This window comes from Notamacropus eugenii, chromosome 6 (genome assembly GCF_028372415.1).
Source record: "Notamacropus eugenii isolate mMacEug1 chromosome 6, mMacEug1.pri_v2, whole genome shotgun sequence".
In the NCBI taxonomy this organism is placed as follows: Eukaryota; Metazoa; Chordata; class Mammalia; order Diprotodontia; family Macropodidae; genus Notamacropus; species Notamacropus eugenii.
The window spans coordinates 160,256,086-160,282,639 of record NC_092877.1 but is presented as its reverse complement, the minus strand read 5'-3'; the positions used below and the strand labels follow the sequence as shown (position 1 = coordinate 160,282,639).

The 26,554-nt window shown below is 36.1% G+C and overlaps 1 long non-coding RNA gene across 2 annotated transcripts in view; it reads left to right on the top strand.

The window, feature by feature from the left end:
- Positions 1-25,741, top strand: part of LOC140512014 (uncharacterized) — a 48,604-nt gene extending 22,863 nt beyond the window's left edge. For both annotated transcript variants that reach the window (XR_011969750.1, XR_011969751.1), the window contains exons 2-3: positions 22,939-23,102; positions 24,972-25,741. This is a non-coding gene — a long non-coding RNA (uncharacterized lncRNA). The remainder of the gene's footprint in view (positions 1-22,938; positions 23,103-24,971) is intronic.
- The last annotated feature ends 813 nt before the right edge of the window (positions 25,742-26,554 follow it).

Below are 26,554 nucleotides of genomic sequence, written 5' to 3'. Positions count from 1 at the left end.
TGCATTAGTGACTCTCAAAATATAAGAAATCTTTATAAAATCAAACTGAAAATCACTTCCTCAGAAAATATCTACTTGTCTCTTTATACTGTTTACTTCAACTTCTTTCAAGTTAACACTTTTAATAGACTCTAGTCACATTTTATCAAGTAGATCCTTGTAGATAGAAAACACTCTCTAACTCCATGGGGAAAGGCATACATAGTACAAGGTCTTCATAGATCCTCAGGGATCAGAGATTAACACTCATCTGACTCCACAGGAAGTAGTGCTTCACATCAAGGAATACTGTCATAATAAATCTCAGTTTCAGAGGCTGCATTGAGTGCACAATCACCTGCAAACAGAAAATCATGCACCAACACTTCCTCCACTTTGGTCTTGTCTTGTAACCTTTTCGAATTGATAAATTTACCATCAGTATGGTAGTTGACCTTGATGCCTTGTTCATCCTCATTGAAAGCATTTGTCAACATGGATGAAAACATCATGCTAAAAAGCATGGGAGCAAGCACACAGCCCTGTTTCACTCTGTTGGTGACTGGGAAGGCACAAGACCTTTGTCCATTATCCAGAACCCGGGTAAACATTCCATCTTGAAACTGATATAAAATATTGATGAACTTCTCTGGGCAACCAAATTTTGACATAATTTTCCAAAAGCCCTCACATCTAATAGTGTCAAAGGCCTTGGTCAGATCTACAAATGTTGTGCACAGACTTCTGTTCTACTCCTGGCATTTCACCTGGAGCAGCAAACACCATAGCAACTATTCCTTGGTCCTTTCTGAAGCCACACTGGTTCTCAGATATAGGCCCATCTTCCAGGTAAAGGATCAGCCTATTAAGGAGGACTAGTAGGAATTTTGCCAGCAATGACTAAGAAAGAGATTCCCCCTGTGATTATCACAGGACAATCTATTCCCTTTACCCTTATAGAGATGGACAATGAAGGCATCCTTGACCTCCTGGGAGATAAATTCTTTTTGCCATATAACTTGGAACATTTCAGTCAGCTTTTGTATGAGCAATGGTCCCCCTACCTGGTAAATCTCAGCTGGAATAGAATCAGCACCAGGTGCTTTACCACATGAAAGGACCCTAATGGCCCTCAAAGCCTCTTCTTCAGTTGGAAGATCAGCTAAGGAAGGACTGACTTCAACCTGAGGTAATGGTCAGTGGCCTCAGCATTAATTGATGATGGTCTGTTGAGAACACTATGGAAGTGTTCAGCCCATCTCTCTAGGATCATGTCCTTATCACTAATCAATGTGACTCCATCAGCACTGAGTAGTTGTGATGCACCATAAGTTTTTGGTCCAGGTCAAGGAATCATGAAAGTGCTTTGAATTGTTACTATGAGCATAAAACTGAATTTCATTTGCCTTCTTACTCAACCAGGAATCCTCTAAGCTTTGCTTGTACTTGCTTTTGATGAAATTAAATGTTACCTTCTTAGAGGTGGATGAACTATCCTTTTGGTAAATCCTGTGGAGTTCACATTTTTCATTTAGCGGCTTCTGTATTTCCCCATCATTTTCATCAAACCGGTCTTGGTGTTGCGAGTGTTCTGACCCAGATGAGCAATGCATTGCTGTACACCAAATCTCTGAGAGCTGCCCACTTCTTTTCTGCTCCACTGTTGCCGACTGTATGTTGGCTCAACTTTCCCAGCAAACTGTGTGATCAGAGAAGAGCTCTAATTTGTTGACATTAATTCTTCTGGTAGTCATTTTGCCCTGGGGGCAGTGCTTTTGATGGATGCGAAAATCTAGCTTGAAAAAGATAAGTCTATGATTAGTCCAGCACTCTGCACCACACATTGCCTTTGTCTCTCTCACATCTTGTTTGTCTCTTCTTCTTGCAATCACATAATCTATTAGATGCCAGTGTTTGCTGCAAGGGTGCGTTCATGAAGTTTTATTGTATTTAGGTAAACAGAAGACAGTGTTGATGTTGCTGTTTCCAACTCCATTCCTCCCTAAGACTCACTTCCAAGTCTGGTAGTCTGAGCCTACACTAGCATTAAAGTCACCCAGTATTATAAGTTTGTCCTCTTTAGGCACATTGATGATAAGGGTCTCTAAGTCTTCATAAAATTTTTCTTCGACTTCATCAGGGTTTGTCATGGTAAGAGCATAGGCACTGATAATGGTGGCATGGCATTTTCCTGTGAGTGGCAATTGCATTTTCATGAGCCTGTCATTAACTCCTTTTGGCAGGCATAACAGCTTGCTGATTAGATTAGATTAGTTTTGATTGCAAAATCCACACCAGCTTCATGGCTCTTCACTGTGCCCACTTCAGAAAAAGGTGTATCCAGTTCCACCTTCGGTAAGCTGGCTTTCATTTTGCCAACCTTGTTTCACTCAGAGCTGCTATTTGGATGCCATGCCTGTTGAGTTCTCTTGCAATAAGAGCAGTTTTTCTTTCAAGTCTACTGGATTTTGTGTTGTCTGTTAGTGTGTGCACATTCCATGTGACGATGGTGAGTGGAGTCATCTTTGCTGATGTGTTTGTACATTTTGTACATTTTTTTTGTGTTTCGACCACATAGTGGGATTTCCTGCCTACCGTGGTAATCAGGCCAGGGTTGGGTAAGCAGGCAATGTTTAGGGCACCTTTTCTAGCCCCCTTCCTCACACCTGGCAGTGAATGGTGTGATCCTTAAAAGGCTCCTCAGACACCCAGGATCTACTGAGTCCCAGTGCTGCTTCCAGTGAGAAATGACCCTATGGCCTGAGCCTCCTGTGTGCAGGGTCATGACTACAGCTACCAACCAGGTATGCACACCTGCTGCTTCATCACTTGCCAGTTGCCACAGGACTTTGAGGCATAATAGTGAAATTATGTAGGTGACGTCTTTTGATTCATGTGTAAATTGGATTTAAGTGAGGCAGAGTTGCACGAAGTCGTCAGCCTCACTCTCTCCTCCTGAGTCATCATAGTCTAGTGGCAGGATAGAGTCAAGACAGCTGGCAATGGCTCAGGATGCATTGGATGACTTTGGAGCCTTTGATGTCTAACCAAGCTCTAAACACTCCACATTGCCTGCTTCATCTGCCTTCATGGCTGTTGGAACAAATCATTCTCATCCACCCATTCCACCAGATGAAGTCTTCACATGCTTGGGGTAGATACCCCCCTAACTCCCCAATGGGTCTGAGAAGCCTTTGTTACCCTCAACCTGGTTTGGCTCATCTTTTGAAACAGTTTACCAGAGTGTAGCTGCTGTGCAAGCTGCAGCTTCTTGGAACCACATGTGAGAGTTAGGTGGAACAGGTGGACACCAAAAGTAGAAAGAGGCCCAAAAAGGGGTTGGCAGCCATCAGTATATGCAGTATAAATATGCTTGAAGCATGATAAATTGTTATTTTTGCTTTTTCCTTCATACAAAATCACAGAGTGTTTTATAAAATATGTTTTTTTCTCTGAATAATGACTAATAGCAGAGTGTGCTAAGCAGAATATAGACAAGGAAAAGCTTTACAAAATATGATTCCAAGAGAGAGAAAAGATATGACTTAGAGATGTGAATGGAAATCTTGTTGAGGTTCTGAGGTAAAGGGCTAATGATTGCACTTCATAGCTGCCTCAATTCAACTTCCCCTCCCTTGATTCCTAGTTTGTATTTGACTGTCTTACATTAGTCAACTCTCCTATGCTTAGAAGCTATCTGAATGAGGCATTCCCTGAACTCCTAAAAATATTGAGCTAGATATTGGGGAAAGGAAAAAAAAATTTCTCCTTATTTCGGCAGAGACAAAGTTGAGATTTTCAGAAGGAATTTTAGAAATAAACTAAGGGAAAAGAAATAGATACAGAAATAGAAAGGAATGAGGACAGGTAAGTTAATAGCATGATCAGAATTTTTGAGAGCTGAAATAGCCCAGTCTCCTTACTTCATAGAAGAGGGGGAAAAAAGCTTGAAGAACTTAATTAGGTTTTCCAAGGTCACAGAATTAGTAGCAAATCCAGAATCAGAAACTGGGCCTCCTGAATCCTAAACCAGTGTTATTTGTGCATGCTACAAGAATTTCCAATGTTAACCTTAATGCCTAGTCAAAAATTGCTTTGGTTGGCACAGTATAGGGAGCAGGTATTCTATCATTCCTTTTCTTTGCCTCATTCCATTCTGGGGAACCTCAACCTTACCATGTTTTTGAAAGACTGATATTCCTCTCTCCTACTTACACCTTCAACTTCCTTTCATCATTAGATCATTAATTGGTTAATGGGTCACTCCTGGTATAGTGCATAACAGGTGTTATTACTTTAACATTCAGTTCAGTTGAATAAATATTTTCTAATTATTAATAATGGTGAAGGCACTGAGACTATAAAACAAGTGCAAAACAGTTTCTGTTCTCAAGGGACATAAGTTCTATTGGTGGGTTACAACATGTATTTGATTAAATATAGTACAAGGTCAGTTGAACAGTTAACCAGACTAACTACATCTCCCTTTCCAATATGGTTAATAGAAGAGGATGTGAAGGGAGCTATCAGCAAAGTATTTGGTAAAGATTCTCATGCTATGTTCTTCAACAAGGAGCCTTAAATGATGTAGATTTGGAATTGGTTGAGTAACCAGAACAAAAGTTAGTTGTTTTTCTTTAAGTAAATATATAATTATATTATAATATAGTACATATGCTAAAATATGTAATGATATAAAAGGAAATGAAGTAATATTTTCCATGCACATTACGTACATATATATATGATATATATGCCATACAAATGCATATGCACATACTTGCATATGTTTCAATCTGTGTTCTCTAATAGGAGGTGGATAACATGTTTCATCTTGAATCCTCTGAAAGTCTGATTGGGTATTGTGCTGATCAGACTCTCCTAAGTATTTAAGTCATTTGTCTTTGCAACATTATTGTTATTGTATAAATTGTTTTCGTGGTTCTGTTCACTTCACTTTGTATCAGTTAATGCTAGGTTTTCTACATTTCTCTGACATTGAAAACTTCATCATTTCTGACACCACAACAACAGTATTGGATCACATATATGTATCCTATAATTTGTTCAACCATTTCATTTCTATAACTGATGAACACCTCCCCAGTTTTTCATTCCTTGCCACCACACATATTTTTGTGCTTATGAGTCCAAAAAGTGGAGAGAAGGGATCTATCCTTAGTCTTGTTATAAAACATGTTTTATTTTTTAATCAATGGAATTAAAATTGTAGTTTCAGGAAAATACAGGATATATAAAGGAGATCCTGAGCAATTTGGCAAACATAGACAAAGAGCAACTGGAGCAAAGTAAAATGAAAAATGCTGGAAACAAAGGATGGCACTGTTTTCTGGAGGGCTTAGAATGCCTGGAAAGGAGCCTGAATTTAATTTGGCAGGCCACAGTGTCATCAATAGTATGAACTAGAGGAATTACAGGACAAGATAAATTCATTAGTAAAATTAATCTAGCAATGAAGAATGAATGAAGGGAGAAGAATTTAGGGACAGTAGACATTGAAGGAAACTATTTCAAAATTTCGGGAATGTGATACTGAAGGTCTGAAGTTTGATAATGATAGAGTGAGTAGAAAAGTTTGAGAGATAGATATGAGAGAGATTTTGGGAAGAAAGATGATAAGACTTGAAAGACGATAAGATTTGGTACCTACTTAGATGTTCAAAGTGAGAGAGAGGCAGAGACAGAGACAGAGAGACAGAAAACAAAGATAAATCTAAAATTTATGACCAAGTTCACTCACAGTACACTTAAAAAGCCATATTTGCCAACCCCACAGTGATGCCCATCACCTCCATTAAAGAATTTTAATGGAAACAAAAATTCAACTTTGAAAGGCCTTTAAACATAAAATTGTCATTAAATACTGTGTAGTCCAGAATGATTGGCATACCACCTGAAACAATAAAGGGAATAATATAAACATTTTTTGTCTGGGTTTCAAATTTAATGATCATTTCCCAATATAGAAAGAAATACATGAAATGAAGACATAGTGTACTGTGAAAAATACACAAGAATGTTATAGCAATAACAAATGACAATTAGTGGCTGATGACAGCTGCCATTGTTTTGATCCAATCCAGGACTACTCACATCTCATCAGTGCTTCAAAGGACTTGAGAATGAATTTATTAATTTGCCACATCTGAGAATATTGAAATTCTTATGTCAGGAATGCATGTTAGTTGAATTCATACTGCCACTCTTGGAGTGCTCTGAATATGACATCTTTATGGTTGTTTCAGACAGAAAATAATTGAGAAAAGTCATGAAAAAACAAGAAATCACCATCCTCAAGGACTGTTGCATTTACTTATTTTAATGCATAGCAATGCCGATTTGCGTACTGAATAGCATAAGCAATAGATTTTTAAGGACTCTTTCTGTATACATGTCCTTTAGCTAAATTGCTCAATAACAGAATGGATTGTTCTACAAAAATGGGAAAGAAACTATCAGATAGTACGTCTGTTAAATGACATTGAACTACTATAATTTGTCTTCATTGTACATGATTTGCATGTTGTCTCCTCCCTTGGACTTTGAGCTCCTTGAGAGCAGGGATTGTTTATCTGATTTTCTTTGTCTGTTTTGCCTTTCTTTCTATTTCCAGTTCTTAGCACAGTGCCTGACATATAGTAAAAGCTTAATACATGACTTTTAACATAATTTGTTGATTATAAGGAGTGAGGAAATGGTCGATGTCATTCCAAGGTTATCAGACTTTAAAATGCAAGTGTAAAAAGTATGTGTGTTATATGTAGTCCATTTAAAGGGAAATTCGGTAGCATATAATGACTTATTAAAAGTGAGGATATGTTTAATAAAATAGTTATTGCAAGTAGTTTCCTGAAAAGTAATACAAAAATTTTCTATTTTATTTTCTAATGGTGTATGATCTTCCCAAGACAGAGCTTGTATAATGTTTTCTTTTGTAATTCTCTAATTCATTTCTTATATGTTGCACCAGTAATTATAGGAAAAGTTGTGGAGGTTGTAATTGGTTGGTCCTCATTTTTACCACTCTCTTTTCCCTACCAGCTTTGTCTTTGAGTATTTAATCAACCACAGACTGTTATAACATCTAGATGGATAATGTCCTTTCCTCTGCTGCTTTATAGAGTTTATATAAAATGAAATATTAGTAATAGAATCAAAATAATTCAGCTGGGAAAATTCCTGAGGAATCAATTAGGCTGCCATTTGGTTGTTTGCCCTGATTCACATTCATGTTTCTCTATTACTAATGTCTACTTTACATTTTAGGTAAAAAGGTTCAGGTTAATTGAAACATGTCACAGAGTCTGATAATGTATAAGTACTAGACTGGGAAGTTGGGGGAAGAGTAAGCCTTCTTTTCTTGGTACTATCACAAGTCCTGGAAGAGGAGAATACAAACTGAAGCTTTACATTGAATGTTTATGTCTGTAAGGACTTAAAGCTTTCCTCAATTTCTGTCTTCTTTACCAAAACTCACACCTATATTTGTCATTCGCTTTTTGCCTGTTCTTATGTGAAAATATTTCCTAGTTGGCCTCTTCTTCCTCTTGAAAATTCTGTGCTTGTCCTCTGGGGACATGATTCAATTCTGCCTTCCTTATGGCTGAAAGATAAATGTCACATTGTCTTTAAAGCTTAAAAGGAATGTGTCTTCCTTTACCCTGCACAATCAATGCTCAAATCAATGCATAACATTATTATGTTACTTTTTAAGGGTTTTTCTTGCTATTTTCTCAATATATTGCACCCAGTTCACCCAGTACACTGTTCTGACAATATAGATATTCTTTAAATATCATAGCCTATTTATTCTATTAAAAAATCAAAAAGAAGCAAAAAATTCAGGTGTGAATAATAAAATCAGAAAAATACCAGAAAAGGAAATTTGAAGTTTTGGGGTTTTTTTAACTATAAGAACGATTTTTTAAAGGAATAAATGAGATAAAAAAACACATGAGCCTCAAAGCCAAGTCAAGTGTTCCATGAGTCAAAGTGGCTGAGATTTTTAGCCTGCATTTAATATCTGAATCTCACCAAGAACCTGGACTATATCCTCCTCCTCCCATGAACCCCACATATCCAAAGCCATCTTTGGGTAGCCATACATCCTCTACAAATGACATCCTCCAAAAACAAGCACATTCAAAAGATGATACTTATTTATAATATTAAATAATTTTAATATGTGACCAGATAGATGATCTCTTTGATGAAGGTATCCTCTCTTATTAGTGTTGGTTGTAACTTGCCCATAAAACTTGGTTTTATTGTTTATATGCTTTCATAAGGTTTCCATAGAACTGTGGTGCTAAAACTCAAATAGAAATTAATCTCTATAAACAATATATTGGTTTAGATAACCATAGTTATTATTATTTATGTTCTGTTGTATTTTTATTTATTTTAGTAAGATTTCCCAATTACATTTTAATCTGATTTGGGCAGCATTTGGGAGTGTTGTGGGCCATCTTCTCCCATGTTCTAGGTTTCCCTTTGGCTCTTTAGACAGTCTGTGGTTTCCAATAAAGTTCTAAGATTATATAGCACTTATTGATTACCCATATCCATGTGATGAGCTACCTCATTTTTTTCATAAGATATTGTACATTACTGGAGCTATATGGCATTTCACTTGGACTCACCATGAATCTCTCCATAGCTTTTTGGGTCACCTACAATTTTGATTCCTCAGAGCCTGTACTATTATAAGATTTATAGTTATATAGTCTCATCATGAGAGCATTTGTGTGGGGGAAAAGTACTTCTTTGGGGTGGTATAGTCCATTCCATTTTTTCCCAAAGCAATTATAGAACCAACTCATTGTTTTTCTACAATACTTGTGCTACTTTTTCCCACAAAAAATGTAAAAAAAGGATAAGGAACATATATGGGCAGGACACATTCAAGGAAAACATCATCTTTCTGATGCTGCAGAGTTACAGGGCCACAGATGCTCTCATTTTACTCTTGCCAATCTTGGTCTCTCAGTCTCCACTGGATACTGTTTTACTGTTTGCCCCTGTCTTTAGGCTAAAGTCACATTCTAGGATATTTCCAAGTACTTGCTAAAGTAGCAAAGAACTAGAATCCATTCCCTAAAACCAAAAAGTAACATTGGGTCTGAAGTCACCTGTCTTTTAAGTAGGATCTTACCTTCAGGATCAATTACTTCAGTTGCTCTCCCAGACTCTTCACTCCTCCTGACAATTTGCTTTACTGGATTCTGAAGATGTACTCATAGGAATTTAAAAATTCAACATACCCTAGTCCAAGGTTGGGATTCAAGAAACAATGACTCACTATTCCCTTTTCAAGCTGGGATATACACACATGCACACACATACATGCACACATACATATAGGTATGTATATGTGTGTGCATGTATATACATGGTTGTATATATGTATGTGTATATGTATATATGAATATTTGTGTATGTATGTATATATGTGTGTATATATGTGTATTATATGTGTGTGTATACACACAAAGGGCCATGGTATATAACTGATCATCTCAAGTTGCCACAAGAAGTTCCTCATATGTTATTTGTTGATTCTTTCCAATAGCCCAATCTAATCCCACCAATTGTTTCATGAAGTTCTGGTTGTAACATTCCTTAACATCTCTTTTATCTGCATATTAATATACTAACTCAGTGGACTGCCCATGTATCTTACATGACATAGCTTAAGTAACAAGTTGTATAAGTATCAAGAATATATGGCAATATTATCCATGGTAAACACGTAGTTACATGCTATGACATCTTCTTTTACTCTTATTTTTAAAAGAATAGGGAAGTTTGTAACTGAGGTATTTCCACAGCAACAAAATATAATTTTTTTAAAAAGTAAATGCTTATTTTATTTTAGCATCAATTAAAATAGCAGTACTACTGGATACTTGTCATACCTTAAAGGAGTATATAAATGTGAATTATTATACTTATTACAACCAGGAGACTTTTATTTCAACAATAAATAACATATAATGTATTTCTACTTTGTAGAAATGGGGTGGCCATGTAATAAGATTGAGAGACAACAGATGGTCAGCCTGAGTGGTGCTTTGATATACCCATAATACTAAAAGAAGAAGGAAGTTAGTATGTCAGGCAGGCCTACTTAGTATTTATAAGGAAATGTAGGACAAGGAGTTAAAGGCATGGAGGGACTGCAATCTTTTTCAGTAAAAGGAACACCCATACTAATGAAATCATCGATTATATTATGATGCTCAGATCACTGTCAAAGTCACCAAATGACTTCTGAGACACTCTGAATTCTCTCAATGTCTTCACTATCTGTTTTGTAGTCTTTCTTTCCAAACTTGTGCCATCATTCATCATGACTTAAATAACCTGTTGATGTCCCTTCTATTACCCTGACTTCTTGGTTACTCGGTTTATGTGACACCTTGCTATGAGAGTTAGCACACCATAGGAGTGGTTACCCTTTACATAGCAACATGGGTCAAATAATAATGATACTTACCACTTATATAGTGCTTTAAGGAGATTTAGAGAAATTCTATCATTTGAGACTCATAGTGACACGCTGAGTCTGGTATGACTTGTGTTATGACCCATATGGCCCCTATATAAAAGAACAAAAGTTCAGAAAAGATAAATTTTGCTATGGAAGATACATATATCAAATGCCAGAGTCAAGACTTGAATCCAGATTTAAATTATTTCATTAGAATTATCAAATAGACCAAGGTTGTAAACTTAAACCAGTTAGTCAAGAAAACGATAAGCAAACAGGAATAATGTTTGTAGATATAGCCAATAAAATTTTACAGGACATTCATTTGTACTTTTTATGGGCTTAATTTTTTTCATATGGGCAAGGTGACAGAAATCATTTTATTCAACTGTATTTTTATACTCAATGCAGTCCTTATTGAGCAAATTGAACCCTGCATGATATGGGTAATGACATCTGGCTACAAATCTCCTCATTAAAATGGCTATTTTTGTCTGAAGAGGAGTGAAGAACCACTCCTTTCTAAGTTAGCAATGAAGAAGAAATTATTCATTTTTTCTTTCCATAGCATTTTTGGGAACTTTAATTACTATCACCTTGGCTAGTCTTTTCTCAAAAATGGTTAACTCCCTTCATATAGTTTTACTTTGTGGAAGATTCTCAACTTCCATTTGATTTTTTTAATAAGTCAAACTTTGAAAACAAAACCAATCTACTCTTGGATTAGACCTCAAATAAGACACATTTGAAGGTGGGATATAGCACTTATCTACATAGTCATGCCGCTTTAGGCACATCTGTAATTTTAGTTCTCCTGAAATTTCAATTTTCTCCTGGATCTATTTTCCAGGTTAGTTATTTTTCTTATGAGTTGTTTCACATTATCTTCTATTTTTTCAAATTTTTGGTTTTGTTTACTAACTGCTTGGTTTAATTCATAGTCATTCATTTCCCTGAATTCAATTCTCTCTTTCAACGAATTATTTTGTTCAGTGAGCCTTTGAACCTTCTCCTCCATTTGGCTAACTCTGCTTTTTAAAACCTCCTTCTCCTCATTGGCTTTTTGGACCTCTTTTTCCAGTTGAGTTAGCCTTGTTTGAAAGCTGTTATTTTCCTCAGCATTTTTTTGGTTCTCCTTTAGTAAGCTGCTAACTTGTTTTTTAAGGTCTTCTATTGCCTGAGTCCAGTTTAAGTTCCCTTTGGAGGCCCTGGAGGGAGAGGTTTTGACTTCCTCTGACAGTATGCCTTGTTCTTCCTCATCTGAAAGGATGGGGCGAGATATCTGTTTCCCAAGAAAGTAACCTTCTATGGTCTTTTTTTCCCCCTTTTTTGAACATTTTCCCAGCCAGTTACTTGACTTCTGAGTTTCCTCTCCACAACCACCTCTCCTCCAGCTCCTCCAAGCCAGCACTGGGGTCTGATATTCAGATGAGCTGCTCCAAAGCCTCAGGGGCTTTAGGCAGGGGCAGGGCTGTTATTCAGTGTGAGATTAAGATTAGCTGCTCAGGAGGGGGCAGGGCTGCCACACAGGGCTCAGTTCCCTTAGGGGGTTTATGATGAGACCTTCAACAATGGATGCAGGCTACTGTTTGCTTTGGGAGCCCCCTCCACTGCTGCCTCTACTGCTGCCACCTGAGAAGGCCCAAGTTATGGGGACACCCTGCTCCTTTCTCAACCTGCCAAAAAGACCCTCTCACTGACCTTTGGAGTCTGTGGTTTGAGGGATCTGCGCTGCTGCTGGAGATTCTGTCCTTGAAGCCTGCTTGGATCTGCTCCTTTTGGTGCCATGTGACCAAGGCAGGGCTGGGCTCTGCTCCTTATCTGGGTGCACGACAGAGCTTTCCCGTCAGCCTTTCAGGTCACTCTGGGATAGAAATCTGCTCCACTCCATTATTCTGTGGTTTCTGCTGCTCTAGAATTTGTTGAGAGCTCTTCTTTACAGGTATTTTATACGCTAGCTCTTACATATGTGTGTCTTTCTACTCCACCATCTTGGCTCTGCCCCCAGAAATTTCAATTTTCTTAAATATTTCCATAATTTTTTTTTAATGCTGTGGCTTCTAGGGATTCCTTGAGTTCAGGCTTTTTATCCAAGTGTCTGAAACAACTTAAGTCATTATTCTTTATCTTAAGAGGACAAGTTAGTTGCCTTGCATAACAGTTCTTCTGATAGTTTTTTCTGCCAATTATGGAACTTCAGCTACTGCTGTCATCACATACATCAGAATTCCTAAGCAAAGCTTCGTTTGATGGTTTGGCTAAAAGAAGACTTTTTAAAATAATCACTGCACTGGTCACTCAAGTGAGGTTAATAGTCTGTATCACAAAATAAGAGGAACAAATAATTTTTTCCATACCTCCCTCAATGATATTATATGTTGTTAAAATTACTGATTCTATTGTTGCACTTTGGATTTGAGGATAGAGACAATGAAACTCCTTTCATCAAACAAGGCATGAGGAAGACATGGGTAAGCTGGAGTTAACTTATAAAATGAATGAGAATCAAGGATAATTGCTATACCAAAAGTTCATTGTGGCAGTGATACAATATGGTACACAATGATCTTTTACTGATAAGCTGGGAAACACCAATAGGATAAACAAATGGTGATGGGCCTGGAGTTCATGAATTTTAAGAAACGAAAGATGTTATTTTTCTGGTTCTGGGAGCCAAGATGGAGACGTGATAGGGAATTGCTTTCTCACTCCCCTTGTTGAACTTGACGAGCCCAGAGAACATCTCCTTGGGAAAACACCTGGGACAGTGGGAGCAGCTAAAGAGGTTAACAGACCTTAGCACATGAATCTAGGAAGATTGCTAAGGAGGGACCCTCTTGCTGGGGCTGAAGGAGACCAGTGAAGGATCAGAACTGCCTCAGACAGCCCCACCTCAACAAACTGAGAGAAGATCCTGAGCCCCTGGGGGATGAAGCCAAGCAGCTACCAATGCCAGGACCCCAGGCATGTCTCAGCATTCCAGGAGAATTGGGAAGGCACTAGCACAGATGGGATCACCAACCACTAAGCTTGCCTGTGCTTTAGCTCAACAGAGGAGACCTCCTGTCCCCAGACCACGCTTCCCCCACACTTAACCAGCTAGCTCCAGGGTAACTACAAAATAAACCAAAAAGACCTCATCTGGCCTCTGTTTTCAAACACCAGCTGACTCAGTACCAGGTAAGTGGTAGAATGTTAGCTTCTAGCTGAAAGAACCAGAAGCCACAACACACAAAGCCTAAAGTTTTAGGCACAAGAACTGTGCAACCGAGACCCTGTGCCCCAGACACAGAGGTCTACTTTAAAAGCCAGGGAAAGGGTGATTATTACGAGTAAGAAGCAAAGCAGAAGAGAAAAGACCATAGAATCTTTCTATGGGGCAAGAAGCAAAACAAAAAGTTCAGAAGGGAATATGAACTGGTCTGAAGCACAAAGACTCTTCTTGGAAGAGCTCAGGAAGAATTTTAAAAGCCAAATTAGAGAAGGAGAAGAATAACTCATGCATGACTTTAAAAATATGAAGAAAGAAATCACAGAAGAATTTAAAAGGACAATTGGACAAATGGAAAAGGAAGTATAAAAACTAGCTGGAGAAAATAACTACTTAAAAGGAACAATTAGACAGATGGAAAAGGAGATGCAAAAGTTAAATGAAGAAAACAATTTGATAAAAATTAGAATTGGGCAAGTAGAAGCTAATGAATCTATGAGACATCAAGAATCAGTCAAACAGATTCTAAAGAATGAAAAGGTAGAAGAAAGTGTAAAATATCTAATTGGAAAAAGAACTGACCTGGAAAACAGATCCAGGAGAGAAAATCCAAGGATTATTGGTCTACCAGAAAGCCATGATGAAAAAAAGAGCATGAACAATATCCAAGAAATCATCAAGGAAAATTACCCACGAGTCCTGGATTCAGAGGGCAAAATAGTCATCAAAAGAATACACTGCTCACCATCTGAAAGGGACCCAACTTAAAACACCAAAGAATATTGTTGCCAAATTCCAGAACTATCAAATAAAAGAGACAATACTGCAGCCAGTCAGAAAGAAACAATGCAAATATCAAGGAGCTACAGTCAGTATCATACAGGACCTTGTAGCTTCTACTTTAAAAGATCAAAGGAATTGGAATACAATATTCCATAAGGCAAAGGAGCTGGGACTACAACCAAAGATCAACTACCCAGTAAAGTTCAGCATAACATTTCAGGCAAGGAGATGGACAGTAAATGAAATAAGAGATTTCCAGACCTTCCCGATAAAAAGGCCAGAAGTCAAAAGAAAATTCAGTGTCCAAACGTAAATCTCAAGACAGGTATAAAAAGGTAAACAGGAGAAAAAAAACAAAACTTGTTACTCAATATGGGTAAACTGTCTACATCCCTTTAAGGGAAGATGATATTTGCTAATCTTGTGAATTGTATATTTATTATTAAATATAAAAAGGATATACATAGAGGGAATGGGTATAAATTAAATGATGTGATGACAACAAATATTATTTAAAGGTGCAAAGGCATTTTAATGGGAGATGTGAAATGGAAGAGGCAGAAAAAAATAAATTCCATCACAGGAAAAGCCACAAAAATATATTGCAATACAGGGAAAGGGGGGAAGGAGATGAGTACTGTTTGAGAGGTACTCTCATCTGATTGGATTCAAGGAGGGTGCAACAAACTCAGTGAAGTATAGAAATACAACTAGCTCTACAGGCAGTAGGAGGGAAAGAGGAAGGAAAAGAGAGCAGAGGCTAAAAGGAAGGGAAAAAGTAGTAAGGGAAAAGGGGATTAAAAGGGAGTGGGGTTGAAAGAAAGGAAGGAGGAGGGAGGCAGTGGTCAAAAACTAAATCTCTGTTTTGGGGGGGAAGGGAAAAGGAAGAAATAAAAGCATAAACGAAGGGAAAGGGGATGGAGGGAAAGACAAAGACAGTAATCAAACTGTGAATATGAATAGGATGCATTCTCCCATAAAACAGAGACAGATAGTAGAATGGATTAAAAACCATAATCCAACAACATGTTGTTTACAAGAAACATTTGAAATGGGGGCATACACACAGGGTAAAACTAAAAGGTTGGAACAGATTATTTTTTGCTTCAGCTGATGTAAAAAAAGCAGGAGTAGTAATCCTAATCTCAGGCAAAGCAAAAGTAGGAATAGATCTAGTCAAAAGAGATAAGGAAGGAAACTATTACCCTGCTGAAAGGCACCATAAGCAATGAAGCAATTTCATTACCAAACATATACACTCCAAACTGTATGGCATCTAAATTCTTAGAGCAGAAGTTAAGGGACTTGCAAGAAGAAATAGATAGTGAAACTATACAGGTGGGGTCCTCAACCTCCCCCTCTCTAAATTTGATGAATCTAACTTCAAAATAAGCAAAAAAGAAGTTAAGGAAGTGAATAGAACTCTGGATAAGGTAGATCTCTGGAGAAAATTGAATGGGGATAGAAAGGTATACGCCTTTCTGTCAGGGGTACATGGCACATATGCAAAAGGTGACCATGCACTAGGCCATAAACACCTGAAAATCCAGTACAAAAGGCGGAGATAGTCAAAGCATCCTTCTCAGATCATAATGCAATAAAAATTATATGTAATCAAAAGCCATGGAAATATAAACCAAAAACTAATTGGAAGCTAAATAATCAAATCCTAAAGAATGAGTGGGTTAAATAATAAATTATAGAAACAATCAACAACTTCATTCAAGAGAATGACAATAATGAGACAATCTACCAAATCTTATGGGATACTGCAAGAGCAGTTCTTACAGGAAATTTTATATCTTTGAATGCCTACATGAATAAAATAGAGAAAGATGAAATCAATGACTTGGGCATGTAAGCTGAAAAAGCTAGAAAAGGAACAAATTGAAAATCCTCAAGTAAATACCAAATTATAAATACTGAAAACGAAAGGAGAGTTAATAAAATTGAAATTAAGAAAACTATTGAACTAATAAATAAAACTAAGATTTGGTTTTATGAATAAAGCAATAAAATTGATAAACCTTTAGTCAATTAGATTTTAAAAAAAGAAGAAAACCAAATTACCAATATGAAAAATGAAAAGGGCGAAATAACCTCCAATGAGGAGGAAATTAAAACAGTAATTATAAATTACTTTGCCCAACTGTATGTCCATAAATTCAACAGTCTAAATGAGATGGATGATTATTTTAAAACACTATAAATTGCCCAGATTAACAGAAGAGGAAGTTGAGTACTTAAATAACCCCAAATCAGAAAAAGAAATTGAATAAACCATCAATAAACTCCCTAGGAAAAAATCTCCAGGACCAAATAGATTTACAAGTGAATTCTATCAAACATTTAAAGAACAGTTAATTCCAATACTATATAGACTAATTGGGAAAACTGATGAAGGAGTCCTGCCAAATTCTTTTTATGACACAAATATTGTTATTATACCTAAACAAGAAAGAGTCATAACAGAGAAAGAAAATTATAGACCAATTTCTCTAAGGAATATAGATGCAAAAATTTCGAATAAGATATTAGCAAAATGAATACTGTGATTTATCACAAGAATAATACATTATGATCAGGCAGAATTTATGCCAGGTATGCAGAACTGGTTCAATGTTAGAAAAACTATTAGCATTATTGATCGTATCAACAACAAAGCTAACAGAAACCACGATTGTCTCAACAGATGCAGAAAACACTTTTGACAAAATACAACACCCATTCCTATTGAAAACACTGGAGAGCATAGGAATAAATGGAACTTTCCATAAAATAATAAGCAATATCTACCTAAAACTATCAGCAAGCATTATATACAGTGAGAAAAAACTAGATGCATTTCCAATAAGATCAGGGCTGAAACAAGGATGTCCATTATCACCATGTTATTCAAAATGGTATTAGAAATGCTAGATGTAGCAATAAGAGAAGAAAAAGAAATTAAGAGAATTAGAATAGGCATAGAAGAAACTAAGTTATCACTCTTTGCAGATGAGGTGATGATATACTTAGAGAATCCCAGAGAATCAAGTAAAAAACTACTTGAAATAATAAACAACTTTGGCAAAGTTGCAGGTTACAAAATAAACCCACATAAATTTTCTGCATTTCTCTATATTACTAACAAAGCCCAGCAGCAAGAGATAGGAAGAGAAAGCCCATTTAAAGCTAGGGTAGACACTATAAAATATCTGGGAGTCTACCTGCCAAAACAAACCCAGGACTGTGTGAACACAATTACAAAGCACTTTTTGCGCAAATAAAGTCAGATCTCAGTAAGTGGAAAAACATCAGTTGCTCATGGATAGGCCAAGTTAATATAATAAAAATGACAGCTCTACCTAAATTAATTTACTTATTCAGTGCCATACCAATCAAACTACCAGATAATTATTTTCTAGAGCTAGAAAAAATAATATCATAATTCATCTGGAAGAACGAAAGCTCCAGAATGTCAAGGGAACTAGTGAAAAGAAATTCTAGGGAAGGTGGCCTAGCTCTACCAGTTCTCCAATTGTATTATAAAGCAACAATCATCAAAACCACTTGGTACTGGCTAAGAAACAGAGGGGTAGATCAGTGGAATATGTTAGCTACTCAAAACACTGTAGTTAATGAATATTACAATCTACTGTTTCATAAACCTGTGAGAAAACAGGAAGTAAGTTTTATTTCCACACTTTGATGGGGGATGTGGGTGACCTAGTACAGTGAGATGAAGGTCAGAAAACAGCTGTGCATATTCAGTAAGTTGTGGAGAGAAAGCCTATTGAAGGAGAACTTGAAGTCACATGGCCAGGGGATGGTATCATGGGCAATCCAAAGTTTCAAATTCTATAAGGGTCTTGCCTCATCCCACTCTGGTTGTAGTTCTTCCGGTGGGCATTCTCAAAGCTACCCATTCTTTCAGGTGAAGGAATTTAGGCCTGTCCTCCTCAGAACTCCATTTTTAATAAGTTTTTCTTGATACCCTTTTTGAGTGTCAAGCATGTCTCTAAGAAACCCAAAGATCCAAGTTTCTGGGATAAGAACTCACTGTTTGACAAAAATTGTTGGGAAATCTGGATAACAGTGTGGTAGAAACTAGGCACAGACCAATGTTCAGACATTGATGTCAGCATCATACACAAGAATAAAGTTCAAATGTATACATGATCTAGGTACAAAGATTGACACAATAAACAAATTAGGGGAGCAAGGAATAGTATATTTGCCAGATTTATGGAGAATGGTGAAATTTGTGACCCAACAAGAGACAGAGAACATTATGAAGTGCAAAACGGACAATTTTGATTACATTAAATTGAAACGTTTTTGCACAAAACCAATGCAACCAAGATTAAGAGGGTAGCAGAAAACTGGAAAATAATTTTTGCAAGTAGTGTTTGTGATGAAGGCCTCATTTCTAAAATATATAGAGAACTGAGTCAAATGTACAAGAATACAAGTCATTCCCCAATTGATAAATGGTCAAAGGATGTGAACAGGCAATTTTCAGAGGAAGAAATTAAAGCTATCTATAATCATATGAAAAAATGCTCTAAATCACTATTGATTAGAGAGATGCAAATCACAACAGCTCTGAGGTACTACATTACACCTACCAGATTGGCTAACGTGACAAAGCAGGAAGATGATAAATGTTGGAGAAGATGTGGGAGATTTGTTGGTGGAGCTGGGAGCTGATCCAACCATTCTGGAGAGCAATTTGGAATGATGCCCAAAAGGCTACAAAAATGTGCATACCTTTTGACCTAGCAATATTGCTTCTGATACTCTATTCCAAAAAGATCATGGAAATGGGAAAGAGTCCCACATGTATGAAAATATTTATAGTATAGTATATTTATATGGCCAAAACCTAGAAATCAAGGAGGTACCCATCCATTGAGAAATGACTGAGCAAGTTGTGCTTATGAATATAATGGAATACTATTGTACTATAAGAAATGATGAGCAGGAAGACTTCAGAGAAGCCTGGAAAAACTTCTATGAACTGATACTGAGTGAAAGGAGCAGAATCAGGAGAACTTTGTACACAGCAACAACCACAGTGTGTGAGGAATTTTTCTGGTAGATATAGTACTTCATTGAAATACATAGACTTAAAAAATTTCTAATGGACTCTGGAGGCAAAATGCCTTCCACATTCACAGAAAGAACCATGGAATTGGATCACAGATGGAAACAGACCATTTTCTTTTGTATTATATTTTGTTTTGTTTTGTGGTTTCTCCCCTTCATTTTAATTCTTATATGTCTCATGCATTTAATAGGAATGTACCTGTAGAACCTATATAAGATTGTATGCCATCTCAGGGAGAGAGTTGGGAAGTAGGGTGGAATGATGGAGAGGGAGTGGAAAAAATCTGACATATGTGGAAGTGATTGTCAAACACTGAAAAGAAATAAAGTAATTCAATTTTTAAAAAAAGAAACCAGAGATGTTTGTACAGGAAAAGATTGTCTCCAAGAGTTTAATGACTTGCCAGGTGAGAAGGATTAGATGTGATCTATTTGACCCTAAAGGGAAGAGCTGAGGATGCAATGAGGGAAGTCTAGGTTTTTCATGTAAGGAAAGGGAAAAAAAAGTTTCCTAAAAATTAGCACTATCCCATGTAGAGCAAACTGCCTCAAAAAATAGAGGACTAGTCCTTTTCAGAATTCTTCCAGTAAAAGTTGTTTTTTGACATCAGCCTCATTCTCTCCTTCAGAGTCATTGAAGTGCAGTGGCAAGACAAAGGTCAAGATGACTGGTGAGGGCCCAGAATGCATCCATCCATACATACATACATACATACATCCATCCATACATACATACATATGTATGTATCTGTATGTGTATATGTGTACATGAATGTGTGTATACACATCCACACATATACATATGTGTGATGTGTATGTGTCTATTTTGCATATGTGTTGTAAATGTGTGTAATGTATATAACATATATGTGGATAAATATACATAAAATTTCAAGCATTGATTGGCCTCAACTTGTCTTTCAACACTAATAATCTATTATGGGATTTGGGATTTAAATACTGTAAAACAATGGGGGTTCTTATCAAATAAATTGATATTATATGAATGACAAAAATAAAAGTTGGACCTTAAAAGAATCAAGACAAAAAAAAGGGCAGGATAATATTATCTGGACTAAGAAAAAGAAGTATTCTCACACAGTGGATGAAGTGCTGAAACCAAAATCATGAAGACTCGAGTTCAAATTTGAACCCAGTAGAACCAGGTGTAGTAGTTGTGTGATCAAGTAAGGCATTTAACATCTGTCTCAGTTTCAAATGAAAACAATAAAAGCACTGATATTTCAAGTTTCTTGTGAGGAAAAAAATAAGATATTTGTAAAGTGCTTTTTAAACATTAAATCATTATATAGACGCTAGCTGCTATTTTTTAATGGAACAATATTAGATCTAAAAATTCCTCAAGTTCTACCTATCCCAATATTCTGATAGAGTCAAAATAGTTTGTTAGATAATAATTGCTAACGTTTATATAATACCTACTACATGGCCAGATGCCATGATAAAGACCTTACAAATTTGATCACAGTTTTTCCCCACAACTACCCAGGGAGGTTGGTGTTAGTCTTATCCCCATTTTATAGTTCAGGATGTTGGAAACCCTGAGAGGAAAAAAAATCTTATACACTACAGTGAGAGAAGGAAAGATTTATTTATGATTCTCATGAGAAGGGGGGATCCTGCCTGAAATGCTTGAAAGAGAATTCCAATACAGAAGCAGAACAAACCTTCATAGTGTTAATTTTTAAAGGCCCCTCCCTTCCAGATAAGGATTGCTCCTGATCCTTCTGTGTTAAAATTTCCCATCTACTCCCACCACATACATGCTCCTCTTCTGCATGCATAGTGTGGGCAGATAACGAGGCTCTAATTCTTTGTGAGGAATGTTAGTTAATATGCATGAAGTTTATTAAGCAAGTTCATTTGAGAGAATACCTCTACTGCGGAAGCATGACCTTGGGATATCTTTTTCTCAGTACTCCCGCCCAATCACTTCACTACCAGATATTTGTTTCTGTGGAGGACAAACAAACTTTATCTCTTTCTAACAAGAAAACTGAGGAAAGCAGAGGTTAAATGATTTGCCCAAGGTCATACAGTTAATAAGCATCTGAGTTAGAATTTGAATAAAGGTTTTCTTGACTTCAGGCCAATGCTATTAAATGAACAAAACTTTTCCCAAAGCATCTTTAATTTTCTTCTTCTTTTTTTTAAAGCAAAAATGACAAAATTTCTTAAAATTTATGGGATCATAGATTTAGAGTTAGAAGGGACTTCAGAGAACATGTACCTTAAACCTCCTATTTTATATATGAGAAAAGAAGAAAGTAAAGCCAAGAAGGGTGAAATGATTTACTCAGTGTTACATAAACAATAAGTGACAAAGCCGGCATTTAAATGTGGGCCCTCTGGGTCTTTTCACTCTACCACATTATTCTAGTACCCTACTTTTTTCTAAGAAAAGTTGTTCTTCTTCCAACAAGTTAGTCAATTTTATAAACATAGACACCAGAAAGATGAATATTTTTATAGGAATTAAAATGTTTTCTTTACTTGATTTGAGCTGAATACCTAACAATGTATGTCTTGATGGAAAAGGTATGGATATTTTAGATATGTTCTTAGTACAGGCAAATTATTTTTCAGAATGGTTGAACAAATTCTCAACTCCACCAACATAGTGTATGCTATAGTAGCTACCTTAAATATCAAACGTAACAATTTACTGGGAAACTCATATATTCTCATGTCCTTCTGAGATTTAAATAGAGAAGATCCTGATGATGAGGTATGTTTTTTGGAGACAATAGACAATAGCACACAATGTTAATCACTAATAAAAACAAATATTCTCAGTCCCTTCAGTCTTAGCTTTTTTTCTTTTGCTGAGATTTTTACCTTTTTTCTTATTTTTTTCTGTCATATATGAAAGGACATCTTTTCTTCACTATGTTAAGTTTCTTATATTTGTTGGCAGTAGAAATCCTCTGTAAAGATGTTTGTAATACTAAGTTTATCCAAATTGCATTCTTTCTATGTCCTACCAACTTCAGGTAGGAGTTCAGAGATAAACAAAAAGGTAAACAAAAGCCTGGAGGAAACACAATATGAAACAGGTTCTTTTGGAATTCCTATGTAATAACTCACAGATATATTATATTCATTTATAATTATCCCTAAGAATTCATTCATGCTTATAGTCATTCCCATTTACTGCTTTGGAAAATTTAATACAAATGTCTACACAGAACAAATATAAATGTCATTTTGGAAATCATTTCCCAAGATTGGCAGCCTTTTCCCAGCAAAAGCTGATCCCCTACACTCATTCATTCTATGGTATTTTTTTTTATTTCATGTCCTTTAACTATTTTTCTTTTATTTTTGCCCAATACAACAGGCACAGCCAAAGAAGGAAAATACTGGGATGAACTTCAAGGAACATCATTTCTTTTTAGTAGTTGATCTTTCCAAACACAAGCATTAAAACAAGGAAACACAGTTGGAGTGTTTGGAATTGTGTCTTCATTACATCTGTTTTGTTTTTTACTTCTGCTTATCAGGGTGAGATTTTATATTTTTATAAACAAAATTCAATAGAATGAAGTGAAAATAGCATTCCTTAGCCAATGAGAGCCTTTCCTTCCATCTCACATTGTGTTCATAAAATAAATAAAAGTGATAAGAACCAAAATGCCATTTTTCTTCTCTCTTTGTTAATGTACTCATCAAGAAGAGGGATAGAAGGCTCATTTTAAAAAAAATAGTGAAAAGCAATAACATCAACATTGTGTTCATAAAATAAATCAATAAAAATGGTCCTTGCCTGTTGAAAGAATACATTAATTGCTTGAGGGTAGAACAAGTCACAATAACAAAAATTCCAATTCTATTTAAATAAATTTACTTATTGAATACTACACTAATCAACTACTAAAGGATCATTTTATAGAACTAGAAAAAGTAATGGCATTCAGATACTTTATAGAACTACGAAAAAATAACAGAATTCTGATGGAGGCAAAAAAGGTCAAGAATAATAAGGGAGTTAATGAAAAAAGTAGGGATGAGAGAGATGTAGCAGTGACAGATTTCAAACTATACTACAAAGCAGTAATCCTCAAAGCAATTTGGTCCTAGTTTAAGAATAGAGAGTTTGATCAGCAGAACAGATTAATTCATAACATAATAGAAGAAAACTTACTTGCTATATAAATATATAAATTGATAAAAACAAAGACCACAGCTACTGAAGTACAGACTCCTATTTGACAAAAACTCCTGGGAAAATTAGTAATATGGAAGAAATTAGATTTAGACCAACATTTCACACCTTGTACCAAGAAAATCCCCAATCATACTATAAGAAGATATTAGAGAATATGGAAAAAATTAGCTCTCATAATCTATTAATAGTAAAAAAAGGTAATGACCAATAGAAATAGAGAGAATCACAGAAGATAAATAAATAATTTTGATTATATAAAATTTCAAAAAATAGTTTCTATAAATTCAACAAAGTAAGCAAAAATAACACCACGTTAAAAATTGTTGCAAGTTTCTTTTAATAAAGGGCTCATTTCCAAGATATATAAGGAACTGATTCAAATTTATTAAAATAAGAGCCATTCTCCAATTGACTTATGGTCTAAGGTTATAAACAGGCAGTTCTTGAAGGAATCCAAGCTATTTATAGTTGCATGAATAAATATGTCCCAAATCACTACTAATTAAAGAAATGCAAATTAAACAGGTCCGATATTCCCCCTTACCTATTAGACTGGCAAAGATGACAAAAAAAATAATAAATTTTGGAGAGCTGTCAGGAAACAAGCATATTTATATATTACAAGGGGATGTGTGAATGTTTGCCAAGAAAACCCCATAGACAACATTGTTGCGCTATAGAATTCTGTTATTTTTTCGTGGTTCTATAAAGTATCTGTATTCTTTCAACAGGCAAGGATTGCACATGTGAGTGTGCACACACGCAGAAGCACATCCACATACACACTCTTTCTCTTCTTCCAAATTTTTCTGTCCTTTAAAGTTTTATTTACAGGTTACTCTTTCTACTTTAATTAGTACCAAAGTTGGCTTAGTCACTATAAAAATGAGATAATCTCAAGTGCTTTTAGATGTATAAATGTCTTTAATCATGAATGGAGAAAGGGAAATAGAAACAACGTTGGTACTGGAATACTATGAGAAAGATTGAGGTCTGACCCCTTTGCCTAAAATGCTAGTTTTGTTCCAGATGCTCTGAGCTCAAATTGAGAAGAGTTTTATGGTTCTGGTCTTTACTAATTATAAATAAGCTTCACAAAAGGTAGAATTAAATTGAATCTGAGCTAATCATATTATACTGTCTTGAACAAGGTTGAGCTGTCAGACCATATGTCCTATCTCTTTACCCCTTTTCCTTTCTTCTAGGATCCCCCAGAGAAATCTCTGCAATGGGTGAGTGGAAGGCAGCAACTAGAGAACAGGAATAGTCTGGTACCAAGAGACAGACTGTGGCTGATCCTGGACCTTACAGCAGAATTTCTTTTGCTTTCAAAAGTTTTGATATTAGACTGAGCAGGGAAATAAGAGCTGCCCCAACAGATCCTCCTGAAACAATGTATCCAAGTTCTTCACATCTGAAGGGAGAAGAGGAAATTTTCTAGCCAGAATGATGAACCCCAAACTGCAAATTAGAAAACAATAAGCAACAGTGAAAGAAGCTATGATAGTGGGATCATGGACACCAGAAGCATAACTGACTCTATACCTACCCTGTTTCTGATTATTGTCTCTTTGCTTCTTTTTGACCTTTTGTCAGTTAAACTAGTAACAGAAAGAGGCACACCTGAAGCAGAGCTGAGATGGTCAGACTAGTCAGAGCTGGGAAGGACAGAGAAAGCAGACAGCTGGAGCAACAACTAGAGTGAGTGGGAGAACATATTTGTCATTTTGTTTAAGGGAGCATGTTTGTGATTCATTCAAGGGAGCTGGTGTGTGGGAAGACTAAGAGAGGGAAGGCTTGGGGATGATAGTACCCCCTTCATTGTTATTGTGTATAGAGATCTTTTTGCTGTGATGGATTTTTGGTTTTCTGGTGTTGGGATTCATCTTTCTGGTATTTGAATAAATGTTTTGGCCCTGAGTCTTTAAATCCAAGGCTTTTCTATATCAAATTTCCCTTCCTATTTAGCTGAATGAGCACTGATCATATTGGTAAGTTTGTTTTTAAATCACTTTGATTACAAAATTTACTCAGATGCTTGTTGAAAATATTAACATTTTGTTTTTATTTCTTAGCTAGACAGAAAAAGTTTAGAGATTTCATCAAAATGGAGTATAACCAGGCACGTGCTGGCAATTGTTGAATCACCAACTTCTTGAGAGTGAACAAAAAATATTAATGCATTGTATGCTTCTAAATTTAAGCTATATTTCTAATATTTTCCCCATCATTCTCTCAAGCCTCAAAGCAATAAAAACTGATTTTTTTAAGTAGGTAAAAGAGGCCATTTTTACTTGATTTCTTACCAAGCCTTAGTTACTGATAAGGTGTTGCTTCAGACAAGCTGAGACCTGAAAAAGAACTTAGCTTAAAATTGCCAGGATCTACTGCTGTATCCAGGACCATCTCTGGTCATCTTGCCAGGGGACCGAGATGGTTCTGGAAGAGAGAGTGAGACTGGAGACTTTGGACAGCCTTTCCTTACTCAAATAGAGTTCACTTGCAAGTCAAGACACCACCTTCCTGATGATATTGGCCCACTTCAGGAACAAAGACAAACAGTAACAACAACAAATCAATCCCCGATGTTGTTAATTTCTGAAATTTTAAATGCTTTCACTTCAAATTTTACAGTTGGCACCTTTCAGCCCTATCGAGGTAGCTTCCACATGTCACTGGTATGGCTATCACTATAAGTGATTCACTCCTTACAGCCAAAGATCATATGTTATGGGTTCTTCCTTCTTCTCTTTCTACAAATAGGATCATGTGTTACATTTATGGCCTG